Source organism: Symphodus melops, assembly GCF_947650265.1.
Source record: "Symphodus melops genome assembly, chromosome: 10".
Classification (NCBI taxonomy): domain Eukaryota; kingdom Metazoa; phylum Chordata; class Actinopteri; order Labriformes; family Labridae; genus Symphodus; species Symphodus melops.
Genome location: NC_136700.1, coordinates 13,891,851 through 13,906,891, shown reverse-complemented (window position 1 = coordinate 13,906,891; position 15,041 = coordinate 13,891,851).

The following is a 15,041-nucleotide window of genomic DNA, read 5'->3' as shown; positions in this document are numbered from 1 at the left end:
TGCACAGCAGTTCTTTCTCTCTAGGGTGCTGATGATAAACATGAGGGGTCATAGATTAATACATCAGCTCATCACACTCAAGAGGGTTTGTATAATATATCTTTAATTATACCTGTTTATCATTGCAAAGTCAAAGTGTGCATATAGAGTGTCTCTTAACCTTAACTGACTTTCTGTTGCAGGTTCATAATCCTTAAACCTTATCCAGGTAAATAGACTTGATAAAAAAAGAATCACTTGATCAGTGATTGTAAGATGGAATCTTTTAAATAAGCCTCTTAAAAGTAAAGTGTATTATGATTATTCTGCTGTGTTGGTGAATTTATTCATCATTAACTGATGTGAATCTAAAGTACGTTGAATTGTTTAACCAGACACTCTCAATTAAGGTAATTTATTTTTTATCCACACAGTTTGGAGAAACATTTGGTGGATCCAACCAACTTTACCAATTTATTAAACAAAATGAAATGATTTGAACTTTTCCCCACAGGAACTTTGGCTTTTTTCTCTTGTCGCCTATGTAAATTAAACACACACACACACACACACACACACACACACACATATATATATATATATACACACATACACCTTTTTACCCATATTACCAAGCTCTGTGTATGTATAAATTACAAAACATAATAATGCAGTAATATTCCAACTCATCTCACCTTACTCACCTTAACCAGCTCTCTTTTCTTCAACCTATTCTCTCTCTTTGGTCCTCTTATCTTTCCCTTTCTGTGTCTCTTGTGAACATACACACTGAAACACACGCTTGGACAAACAACATGCAACGTGATTTATAGCTGTGTTAGCAACGACCTCTATCCCTGGGAAAGCAAATGAGGGAGAACAGGACAAACACCTGAGACGTGACACTGTGTTCATCAGTCCACATTTACAGAAAGGAAAGAATGAGAAGAGACATCTATAGTTTAAACACAATAAACTCGAAAAACATGTTAAAGATGACATGACGTAACTCCTCAGAAGCCCTATTTACCACGCTTAGTATGCATTTTCCTTATCAGTTAGGGTTAGTTAAACACTACAAAAATTGTAGCTGCTTGGCTTGAAGGTCTATACTACTGGGACACCATTATGACTAGTGACTTGTACACAGAAGACGCCATAAAGATGATACACAGAGGAAATTTTCGACAAACACAAACAACACTTTATTGTTTGGGGGATATGGGTGCAATAATTCCTGCACAGAGACTACTAAAATCTAACACACAACAGACAGCAACCCACGCTGGAACAGAAGACAAGTTGAATGTCTTAATAGTTGAATAAACTAATGCTTGTTACTATATGGGATGATGGGGACGATGTTAAGACCCTTTTGTTTTGTTTTTTTCCATTTGAGCTAAGTTTAAATGTGATAGCAGGTTTTTGTACAGTTGCTGGTACTCCCTTTTTAAACTTTGGACTGAGCCAGGCTAACTGTTTACCTTACAACCTTGTGTTAATGCTAAGCTAGGCTAAGTCCTGGTTCCAGCTCCATACATTATTCAGAAAATAGATTGGTCCATATTATTTAATTTCTCCACAAATACAGCTGAGTCAAGGACGTGCCCAGTGTCTTTTCAAGTTCATACTAAGGGTAAAGTATGAGCAACTCCTGAGAAGTGTGAAAGTGAAGTGTGACGAGGAGAGGTGATTGGCAGAAAAGGAGAGGAGAGAATATCATTAGAGAAAGGTTAGATGAGCTCTTAGTGTCCCAGAATGCAAACACAGCCTCTCCACCCATCTGGCTGTTCATCCCTTGAGAGGTTTGCATTGCAATAGCAGACGCAACAGGAAGTGTGTGTGCACTCACCTCTGCCTTCAACACAGAAACATCTGTCTCTTCACACAGGCCATATGCCTTGTAACACAAGCCATCTCTCACCTCATACCCTGTCTTTCATGTCTTTTTCTTTCCCTGTCCCCGTATTGTTGGCTTTGATGCAGTGCCAGGGGCTGCCGCATACTCCTGCTGCACATCGTCATAGGAATCTTCTTCTTCATCTTCTTTAGTCACTGTCCCCACAAACAAACTCTCTCTTTTACAAACACTCAAATGCACACAGAGAAGAAATAGGCTGTCATGAAGTAACAAAGCTGAAGATACAAATTGACATTACAAAGTTAAAATGTGCATTTATTTATTGACTCATTGAGATATGCGGGCTTTCATATTGTCAGGTTTTAATCATAGTTTTCCAAACGTCTTTCATCACAGTGAACATTCATAATGTATGCCTTCTGCTTTAATGTAGATCATCAATCTGAAAGGGAAATCAATGTTATGACAGTCTCTTCCCTTAGATTACTGGGCCATCTTTAAATTATGTTTTTAGCTGTCATTTCTGTTGTTAACTAATAGTAATTACTTCTAATCAGTTTTTTAACTCTTAGTCGTACGTTAAGGTCCCGTGGATAATTTAACTCACAGAGGGAGAAAATGGGGTAATTTCAAAATTCAGAATTACTCAAAAAAAAAAGAAAAGAGTTGCATGCATGGTTTTAATAGTCTTCTTTTTCTTCAAACCCTAAAAGTCTCTAACAAGGGTGGATTGGTTATCATTCATGGCTTTTGGGAACAATGAAGACAGATCGTAGAATCAAGAAAAGTTCAAACAGGTGATCACAACAACAAACTCTCTAATGATGATGGTATGTCAGTCTTGCAAACAGAAAGTCATTGGTTTGTGCACTAGCCAAAACTTTACACAGAGAAGATCAATCAATACCACTTTGCAATTTCAATTTGCTTTCTCCTACAAATTATGTCCACTCTTGTGATGCTCTTTTGAATTGATAATAACATTTGGAACTCCCAGTTTTCTGTTCATGGTGCCTTTGATTTATTGTTGTTGTGCAACCATATGTGTTTTCTGATTAGTTTTTAGAGAACTCTGCTAAATAACATGGTTTTACCCTCAGTATGTTGTAAATAAAAGGCTTCAAAAAGACAGTCATTATTTATGCATTTAAAAAGTTTAAATTCCTAAGTTGAAGTAACTTTAGGTGTGTGCAAGTTTCTAATGCTCAGAATAACTGTATACTAACTTTCTTAATGAGTTGGAGGGTAAATAAGAGAGCCTTGCTGGACATAAATAAGCTCTCCTGTTGTTGGAATAAATAGCAGCGCAGACATACAGGATTCTCACACACACACACATACACACACACACACACACACACACACAAATTCTCTCGCTCTCTCCTCCCAAACACCATGCAGGTGTTGCATGCATTATGTATGAAAGTGAAAGAGGGGAAGGCAGAGACAGATATTGTGTGTGTGTGTGTGTGTGTATGTATGTGTGTGCAGGGTCTTGTATCTGTATGTAAGAGACATTTTGCTGGGCAGTGCAGTGTGACAGATTGCGTGTAGACTTCTCGTCTAAATCCGTTCTGAGACAGGAACATGGTTTAGATCGATCCTGAGAGATTGGGAGGTGTGTGTGTTTATGCAGGCGCATCTATGGTTCACTCCCTGTGTGTGTGTGTGTGTGTGTGTGTGTGTGTGTGTGTGTGTGTGTGTGTGTGTGTGTGTGTGTGTGTGTGTGTGTGTGTGTGTGTGTGTGTGTGTGTGTGTGTGTGTGTGTGTGTGTGTGTGTGTGTGTGTGTGTGTGTGTGTGTGTGTGTGTGTGTGTGTGTGTGTGTGTGTGTGTGTGTAGCCTTTTTTTTTGACAGAAATACTCAACATAACAAGGTGAGAAAAGTTCCACTTAAATAAAGGCCAAAGAGCCCTTTTCAATGTCGAGATTCTCACTTCACATTATTTTATGTGTGTCTTTCACACACTCACACACACACACACACACACACACACACACACACACACACACACACACACACACACACAATCTATCTTTCAGTCACAGCTGCCCCTTTGCACTGTCGCTCCACCTGTCTCTTGCTACCTACTCCCTGCGGACCCAATCAGCGGTGAGAAGTGGAAGCGTAATTATTGCCCTAAGAAGCATTCAATAGCAAGAGGAGGAGAGGAGAGGGATGGAGCAGAGTGGATGCTGGAAATGAGGCTGAGGTATAAGCACATCAGAGGGTTACAAATGTGGAACAAGAAATTGTGGGAAATGTAAGTTGATGGTGAAGGTAAAAGAGAGGAGAGAGCACAGTGGCACTGGAAGAGTTGGAAAAAGTGATTAAATCTGACTCTGAGGCTGAAAACACTGAGGAGGGAGCAATATTTAAAATTGCTGAATATGTTGTATTATAGTAAATAAGACTTTAAACTATAGATTTTTGTATATTTTCAGCTGTCAGAGTATGGGTGCATATCTGTTAATCCACAAACAGTTATTATTGACATCATTTTCTTTCTAATTGAAAAAATGATAAGCTGAATTTTACTTCAGTTGAATTTTGTTTAAAGTAATTTCGTTACTAGAATTCAATTTTGCCAAGTCCAATCACCTGGTCTCACTCTTCATGACTCTCCCTGTCGTTATCTCTTCTTTTAACTGACACATCTGTATTATGTGTGACGCAGCCATGGAGGGGAGAGAAGGAAATTCAGGTAGGACAATGAATGGAAGGTCCTGATTGGTCAAATGAGATGTCACTCACCGGAAAGGTCATGAACTGGTGCAGAGTAATAGGTAAACAGTTGGACCGCGAGGGGAAAATTTGAATCAATCCGTGGATCGTTATGGATTATTTTATATAAATTAAACCTGTGAATTTGGATCGTGGGGACGTTTGCCGCAAGACCGGAGGAGGAGACATTATTCCTTTAGACGGATGGTAAGAACAATGAATGATACAAAGATGTTTATTTGTTTGTGGTCTTTGAGATGCGTTGTTTTTAGCTGCTGTGTTAGTTATTTCTTAAATTGGTTTACATGATTGGAATCGCATGAATCAGAGCCTCCTAGTAGCGTAATGTAGGCCACAGCATGAGTGATAGGCCGACATAGAAAGAATCCCCAGAACCACAATTGTTTACTAATTGACGTGATTGTGATTGCAATTTCTGTCAGACCTCTTTGTTGTCTTATTAAGACAGTCAACATTTTAACTTTTGTTAAATATTAAGTAGACTAAACGGATTAACTGATAGGCTAGTGGATAGTTTTTTTTTGTAGTAGCCTAACTGTGCCCACCTCTGTAAGATTATCTGCCTTTGACAAATTAGCTGTTAACTCAGTGCAGCCCATGTTAGTTATCTGGGTTTGTCTTTATTTGACCTTCCATCCTTAATGTTAGGATAATTAGATCCAGCTTTGAGCTCAATGCAGCATTTTTTCTTATGTTTTTTTTTTTTAATTAAAAAAAAAAAAAAAATCTTTGTGTTTTGTTAATTAATCTCAGAGCACATTTACATTTGACTTGATAACGTTTTAACCACTAGTACCATAAGAAGACATTTTGTACTTATGTTGATGCAACACAAGGCGGTCAGAGGGCCCCGAAAACACAAACAATCCTCCACTGGCTTTTATAATTTCCAACCAGAAATGTATGAAAATTTGGCAGAAAATAGATTTAATGGAGCTCAAATTTCGAGATGCAATAAATTCAATGTAATCTTATATTATTTAGACTTTAACCTTTGGAGTGATCTCCTTGGGCATAATTATGACAGAAATCGCTCAGTAAAATAACATTTTACAGATGAAATGACTAGGCTATTTGGCAAACATTGGGGATACATCAACTTCTTTGTCTGTACTTTAAAGAACTATACAAGACAAGAGTAGACATGCCTTGAGAAGAAGAGTAAATACAGAGGTATGTCTGTGTCTATCTCTGTCAATCGACCCTTGAGGTGAGAGTGACTGTAGTGATTTTTCTGACATTTTAGATGACATTAAAGCTTTGTCTGGCATTTAAATTTGCTATTGATTTTTGCTCACTTCTCCTTGGACATGTTGTAAAGTGAAACTGATCACCCACCACTGAGAGGGCTTTTTCTCATGCTTGTATACAAGTCTTTATCTGTTTCTTTAGAATGTTGGTTCTCAACCAGGGGTCTGGGACCCCCTTGTGGTGGTGCAAATTACAGGGTTACAATTGAACTCAGCAGGCGCTTTTGTCCAAAGCAATGTTGATCTTAGAGTAAGTAGTGAGGACCTACAAATTAGAAAACAACGTCAAAAAGTGGTACTTCACCACAACAGTAATTCAAGTATGATTTAAAAAGCAATGTATCAAAAGTCGCGATATTTAAAATGCCCCTGTTACATCTTGCCTTTATTGTGAATGTCACTGAGGCTTGATGAGTAGATGATGTGATCCCCCTCCGTACCATCTTCGGAGGTAGTAACAGGTGTTGCAGGGGCAAGATGTGTGTGCATGTCCAAGTGTGTTTGTATAAGGATCCACAGGCTAAGGCTTCTGTTTCTCCCGGCCCGGCCACCAGGTGCTCTCCTTCGGGCCTAAAACCCAAGCCTGGCTCCAGATGGGGCCAAGGCTGCCCCATGCCAGGCGGCGTCGTGGTCCCCGTTTTTCTGATTTTCTTCCCAGGGTTACTTTGAACTGCTTTTGGTCTGACCCATCACCTAGGACCTGTTTGCCTTGGGAGACCCTACTGGGGTCATAAAGCCCTCGACAACATAGCTCCGAGTGTTTATTTCAATTAATGAAAATGAAATTAGATTCACTGCTTTAGAGTACCCCTTCAAATGCATTAGTGTGTTTCTATTTTTACTTCATCTTCTTCTCTAACAATAATCCCTTACCCTATTTGTCTATGTCATTGTAAATCCATATATGAGGAGCATACCTGTGATGAAGTAAAGTTCATACCAACTGCTAGCTCTAAAAAGACCATATATTCCCCAGTCTCATCCATGACCATCTTTGCTTAGCAAAGATAATATTTGCTCCACATTTTCAGGGTCAGGAATGAGGGTGGTATCTAGAGGGAACAGGAAGAACTCCTCGCTCAGATGAAGCATAACATAAAATGACATCATGACCTGTAACGTGGTCCCTTGTATCTTTCAGCCTGCAAAAGACAGCCAGAGAAAATAGTGGGATATTAAGTGCAGATAAAGTAGCAAGTCTCGTTGTGTTTCTCCTCGACACTCCATGAGTAATCCATTGTTCCAACATGCAATGCTTTATGAGCAAAATTAGTGGCAGAGCTGCTCTGGCTGGTGATAAGCTCTGCGGTTATTTAATGAGACCTAAAGCCATATGTTTCAGATGTCGGCCTGGAAAATGGGAAGTGCTGCCCACTGATCACCCTCTGGTGGTTATGTTTTTACAGACAGCAGTGAGGCTGCCCATCAGTAATGTGTAATTATAATTTAATGTCTGATCCTCTGAGAGTTATTCTTCTGTAGACAGTGTAGTGGAAAACATCTGACAGACCTGACAAATGTAAGAGTAGAACGAAAACATGGCTGAACCATATTTAAATCATATCAGCTCTTTGTCCATTTTTTTAAGGACTTCTCTTCTTTCCTGAAGTTGTCAGTGTCAGGACCTTTTAATTAAGCTATTAACTTATCCTCACTGGGCCTATGCAACACCAGCTGATGGAGAGGAGAATTAAGTGACAGAGAATCTTCCAGTCTTCCAGTTACAAGTTATTTAACATTTATTTTGAAAATCACTTGTCTGCCCTCAAAGCTTACCACTCCAGGTGAGTGTCTAAAAGGCAACAGTTTAGTGAAGGTTTGTTGCTCAGTCATGGGATATGTAAGAAAAGTCAGTGCCAGAGTAGACATTTTAGAGAAGCTGAAGTCAAGCGTCTACAGTTCCAAGTACAATTTAAACGTTCAATGTAAATATTTTTCTTCCAATTAATCTCCCCTTAAGAGCAGGTAGTTCTGTTTTAAAGCCCCCTCAACAATGTCAGAAATATAATTTTGATTAATATTCATTATTTATTAAAACATTTTGACTGAAAACTGCACAATCTCTCTAATAAGTTGAATAACATATGATGTACAGTACATATGGAGGATTTGATGAATTATTCTAAATAATAGAATAGAATGGCTGTTTCGACCAAATCTACCAATCAGGTGAAAGTCTGTCGGAATTGCAGTGAAGCCATACAAATCCTATTCTGTCCGATTGGCTTCTGCATATTAACTCACAGGAGGGAAAATCCTACAGCATTTTCTTTCAGCACTAATAAAAAGTCACCTGTTTCATTTAACTTCTTGCTGCTGCACTGTAGTTTATGCAATTAAATACAGAGAATGATGGCTTAACAAGCAGCCAAAATAAGTAATTCAGTGTTTCTTATGTGTCCTCATAAATATGGAGGTTTCATTGAAGAATTCAATGAGCCCACAACTGTAGCACACAAAAAAAGAGAATTAAAGAATACTACTAAGGGTGGTCTGTCTTAGAGAGTCTATCAGACTGTGAATGAGGATACATTTATTGCACTTCTTTTTGCATTGTTGTATGAGCAGTAACACTGTCTCCTTCTGCTATGCTGCTCATAGTATTGTCCCAGATAAAATCGTTAGCATAAATCGTTTTTTAACTCGAGTAGTTTGAGACTGTCAGTGAACACTGTGGACTTTGTTTTTATTGATAGCGTTTATCAGCTAAAAGCTGAATGACATCTCCTGAGGAGTCTGGATGACCATCAGCGTGTGACTTAAATAATGTTTTATTTATAATCGTGATGTTTTAAAGTGATCCAATTTTTTTTTTTCTCTCTGATATTAAAGATGAACTATATTATCAGACACTGTAAACTTGGCCTTAGAAGAACTGTGTCAGTTGAACAATGTCATGGTTGTCTCTGGTCATTTAGGATGTACCTGGTGATTTGTATGTGGAGTATCCTCAGGTTCTCTCCTTGGTGGACTGTGATGAGTGGTCACAGCTGTGATGACTTTCTGGGACAGAGACTTCAATCATTTTGGATAGTGGTTATTGCCTTGGAGCCAGGATCTCTCTCCCCCACGGTGGCATTGTTGAAGGATGACAGCACATAGAGCACTCGCCTTTATCCCTCTGCTGTCACTAGGGGACAGAGCTTATTGTTCGAGTGCTCTCAGCCAGTGGTTGTCTTGGCTTGTATATTAAGTAATAGGCACTTACTGATGTATGGCATACTCAGGTAGACTGGTCATGATTCATGCATTCACTCCACTAACGAGCAAAGTCATTATTATGTTGTTCCAAAAAAACCTCTAGATCTTCTGAAGCCTGAACACAGAGCCAAAAAGAGCTGTGGAGTGCTATTGGTTTATTGAGTGACTATTGGTATCAGCTAATTTTATTGCAGAGATGCGTCAATATTACTTGATTTATTCACCAGTCAAATAGCATGTCCTTTGAGTTTCATTGTATTACACCCGCTGTTCTCTTTCAACAGTAGAGTGCGCTATATAAACTACAACAAGCATCATCACCCTCCAGATTGTCGAGCGGTGATGCACATACTGTACATGTGCCGTTATTTTCCAGTTGAGTGGCCACCCTGCCTTCGTCACGTCTTTTCCGTCTGTGTTTGATAACTGTATTTGAGGGATCAACACAATAAATGTGTATATCCATCTCAAAAGATCAAAAAGAGAAAAAAAAAGATAATCATATTACTAACATTTGTTTTATATAGCACGTTTCTAAATGCTCCAAAGTCACTTTGACAATAAAAAAAAAAAATTATAATGATAATTTATTACCCACCACCAGCAGAAAACCACCTATGTAATCTATTGAACTCCAGTGTGTTCATCGACATCATTAGAAATGACCTGGGAGAAAATGATTATCCCATTAAGCTTGATGTACTGTAAACACATTATACTGGAACAACTAATCCTACCTGCGACCAAAGCTTAATGGTTTCTATGAGAATACACACGTGTTTCTAGACACTCATAATGATGTATTAAGCTTGACTAAAGAATGTATCACATGCTTGAGAGAGATTTAGTTTTGGTAGCATTGTAGTGTACAGCTAGTGTTGTATGGTGTTTACTCATTAAGGTATCTTGTGGATGAGTGTTTGTGTGGTAAAGCTTGTTGTTAATATTGGTCTCATTAGAGAAGAGCTACATGATCGGGGCCCCACTAATGGAAAATGATAGGCCTCATCAATCGTATGTCATTTCCTCTCCTAACCTCCTTCTCAGGAATTTCCTCCTCCCTTGTTCTCTGTATGTTTTATAACCATATGCAAATCATTAACTTCAATTGTGCAACACAGGAAGGCATGTCATTTCAATCTGAAATCTACATCCACAGTTATTTCTGTTCATAGACTGCTCACATTATTGATCTACATTTACTTCCAGTTGTTAGCATGCACCATTTAACATGTAAGGCCAGGGAGGGCAAACATTATCCCTCCACTTCTACAGCAGACATTAATTTTAGGCTACTATCTCTTTTTTACAGCCATAAATGTTCAATGAGCCTCTAAGTCATTTTAAAGTGTTAAGACGTCTACAATTTCAACATTAAGTCTTCAGATACTCATTTTAGAATCATTTTCCAAGTTAACCATTGCAACGTTAGAGTTAGTCAAAGAGCTCCTGAGTCGCCAATACCAGACCTTTAAACTAGAGCAGTGAAATGGAATTTAGCCAGAAATAATTAATGGTTTATGATATGTTTACTTTTCCTACTGTTAGGTCTCAAATTGCTGGCAAAAGAAAAGACACAACTGTCTTTCCAACACAATATGGAGCCAATCAAAAATGTGTTGAAGGCCTCTGAATATTTGTTTAGTGTTTGGATATTATTTCAAATGTATGTGTCTTTGTATCCTGTCTTTTATTTTGATGTTGTTAAAGGAGCCGCTGTGATGCAAACCCCATTTCAGACTTTCTGACAATAACGTCCAATCAAACCAATCAATCAATAAATAAACCAATCATTCCAACCAATCAATCATTCCAATTGAATCATCATGTTCATGAAGTATTTTTTCCCCTTGAAAACACTGAACATCTCTTGTAACAGTTAGGTAAAACTTCTTTTCTCTTAATTTTTACCCAGTTTTTTAGCTATTTAAAATGAAAATTGCCATTCATACTTCTGCTGCGTTTCCCAAGGCACTTCTTGTGACATACTTATCAGAAATGGCCTCTTGGGTATGTGCCACAGGTTAAAAATAAGTCTATCAAGTGTCCTATATCCTTCATGTGTCGAGGGTGACGTATAAAAATGAATAGATTTAAGGACAGGCTCTGAGAGGATTTCCTTTTTTATCGACCCTGTTACAAATTTCCTGTTTTTAGGACTTTTGTTTTAAAAGAAAATACATAATCTGTTTATTACGTAATTGAAGCCCAGCCTAACAAATGAGATATCATCATTTTCATAAGAAGGCAACGAGACATGTTTTGGTGAACCCAAAGACCACGGCTGTTTTGAATGCCTCAATCCAAAACACAAGAAGGAAGAAGGATTTTAGCACAACAAATTAGATCAGACAACAACAAGTGTCCTCAGTAATCTGTATATCAACTTCAGATGAACTTTTGTTTCTCTGATCCAAGGGGTGAATCTGGCATTTTTTGCTTCTTATATGCTTCTTGCTTCATATTCTTGAGATTTAAACCCAGGGTAAAGTCATTTACAGTGGTGACATTTTCATATCTCCAGCAGTAGACTTAGTTCCAAGTAATGTTCAAGTAAGATATCAAAATTCTGTAGTATTAATTGTGTTCCTCTTTTTCTTAGAGCGCTAACTCTGTGAAACAGGTCATATGTATATTAGTCATGTGGCTGATAAAACATTAAAGACAGATTCTATCATTTACCCTCAAGGCCTCTTGTCCTGCCCTGCCCTGCGTTGCTGTCCTCATATTTTGTCTGCATTTTCTTGTCTTATCTGATGACATTTGATTTGTCACTGTGTGTGTGTTTTTGTGTGTGCACAGCTTGTGTGTCACTACATTTCCATATCAGTGTGACAAGGGTGCAGCAGCAGAGTGTTGGACCAGCTCTAATAAGCATGGCTCACAGAGTCCGGGATCATAGGCTTTAGTTAATTGTCTCTTTGCAGAAACTGAAGTTTGAAAATGGCGGTAAAAAGTCAGTGACCCATGAGGAATCTAAAAACACACAAACATTTTTAATTGTGTTGATGGTAAATGGTAAATTGACTTGAGCTTGCATAGTGCTAGAGCTGGACTTCTGTTCTGACTAGACATAACATGCCAATACCACACAATGGAATGGATACACTCTCCATGCAAACAGGAGGGGATGGGCAAAAAGGCATGCTAACTAACATTTAAAACCAACATTTACACAGAAATCCATTTTGTTGGTTGTTGAAAATGTTGGATGGTGAAGACATTTTCTACCTTGATATCTTAATGTAGAATACCAAAACAGGGCCAGGATTGCAGTCTTTGCAATAAGGCTATCATGACCTCAAATCAATATCATCATTAATTTAACATTTTACCTCGATTAAGGCTAATGAACGATTATTTTATTTTTGTTTTTTGCCCTCGTAGTTCACTGACATGAGTTCTACTGCAAATACGCCCAACTATTAAAGCTGGGATGTGTTTCTTCTCATGAAAGATTGCATATCTGAGGAAGTGTTTTGTGGTTATTTATTGAATATCTGAACTGAAATCAAAGAATCGCTTGAAATGAAAATGACACATTTTAGTTTAAATGTAGAAATTAACTTCTCTAAAACAGAGAAATTTCTTTTTTTTCTTTTGTTCTGTGTCGTCGACGGACATTGCTTTCATGTTGCGGGTTGAGCGTGTTGTCCCGTGACTCTGCCCTAAAAATAATCAACATTGGAAAACTTCTGTCAATTACTGGTTCTGAATGTCGGTTTTGATTAATTGCCCAGCTATACTTTGCAGTCTAAAGTTGTCTCCAGAGGCTGCATGCTAATGGCTGTGATCTGTGATCTAGCAACAGCAGCAGTTTAACATGTTTTTTAATGAAAGGTCTGAACAGCTTGGGTTAGGACTTTTATTTGTTATCTTTTAATTAAGCACCGACAATCCCAAAATATATTTCTCACTTATAACTACCATGCGAACAACCTTACCATAAATGAACATGTCCAAACTATTCTTTGATTCAAGTAAGCAAGTGAGCTTTGTTTCTGTGGGTTTGTGAGCATGCTCATGCTCTGATTTATCTCAAAGCAGCTCTGTGTCTAGGGTAAGTCTCATTGCTGGCATATCGGGCATATCCAAAGGGTGGTCCTGAGGGGCATACTCCCCTACCTCCACCTAAACAATGAACAGCCACCCCCTCATGCCAATACTATGCTTCCCTCAATGGCAGGTAAGAGGTGGGACCGAAGTTCATACCCACCACAATATCTTTTGTTGAATCTCAATGTAGTGATAGTTGTTATTTTGTTGGTACTTTTTTCTGGGACTTATTGAGATATGTATTCTTTTTGAGTAGCATATTGGGGAAAAAGCAAAACAAAACGGCAGAGCTTTACTTTTCTGAATATGATATTGCCTACGTGTTTTTCCACCCACAGCGCTGATCTGCTTTTTGGATCTGTCGTGTACAGAAACAGAACCGTCCCTTTAAGTTGATTAAACTGGAGACAGAAATGGTAAATGCTCTTCAGAGATATTTTTAAGCATGCCACTCCTGGAAAAAGTCAGTGCCCGTGTTGGGCCCTTCGGTCAGGAAAATCTGACACTTGTCGGATGCAGAATCACCATGACAATCCACGAAGTAGTAGTTTGATCCTTTCATATCAATGTTATCTGAGGGCTGACCTTTTTTTTATTCTGCTAAAACCAAAAAGCATGATACAAAAGCCAAAACATGATACCAACAAACTAACCTACCAGACATAGGTGACTGGTATGACTTTAATACCTGAACACAGATACATATGGAAAAACGAACAGGAAACAAACCCAGGCAGGCTCTTAGTGATAGATTGTTTTGTACCAGTCATTTTGGCTCGCAAAACTGGCTCTCTGATTGAGGAAACAATAGAATCATTTATGTTCTGCTCGATAGAAACCTTTCTCCATCTTTTTCTCCTTCACCAAACGACACCGCACCACTTATTTTCTTCCAGTCTCTCTCTGCTTTCCTCCCAAACTCCCTCTTCTAATTAATGTCTAACTTTTTATAACCTTTTGTCACCCCTTCTTTCTCTCACCTTCTCCCTTTCTCTCTCTCTTTTTCTCTCTGTGTCTGAGAGAGTGAGACCAAAAGAGACGCAGCTTCTGTATTGACCGGTTGACATTTCTCAAGTTGACAAATTTCTTGCTGAAATAACATGGAATCACTTAGCCTTCTTCCCACATGGTACCACATTTATTCATGTAGCACATTTTCACCACCTCTTTCAGTACACCCTGTATACTGATAAACAGACCCTCTGAGTGCTGTGAATGTGTACACCTTATGAGACAGATGAAGACATTTATTTTCAGATGTCGGTAAAAGTTTATGTAAGATTTCGGAAATAAAATATCTTATAACTTCCTGTTATACAGAAACAGTTGTCAGGAGACAAACAAGTGTGTAAAACAATGTAAACTGGGTTTTGTTAATATGTGTGGTATCAACCAAAACCCGTCTAATCAGAGCTCATCATCACATTTGTCTTCTACTTACCCAGGTAATTTGTTGAATTTACATGAGCAATATCTATGATCAAGACATATTTCCATGATCATGTTACTGTCATTTATGAGGAAATGGAAACATTAAGCGTTGTTACATGATACAGTAAAGGATATTACAAATGGCTGCATTGAAGCAACCGCCACTGAGATCATGGTGCAATGGAATAATAGGGATGACTGGAGTGACATCTAGTGGTGATAAAGGGACATACAGGTAATACTGTTACATTATTGAAAAGACGGTATCAGTTCACATTAATAGACTAAAGTGCCGACTTTAATGAATTTCAGTGTCGACCTGATTCAACGACTTTTGTTGTGTTTTGACATTTCTGCTATTTTTCTAACAGTTTCAAGTCAAAGTACAAAAATGACTAAAGTTATTCAAATTGACAGATTTTTTTTTTTTTTTGCCATTCCAATCAGGTTACTTTTCTAAATACATGACCCTGCCTTATACAAACAGTGCATCTTTGTGAGAAGATCAGTCACACTCTG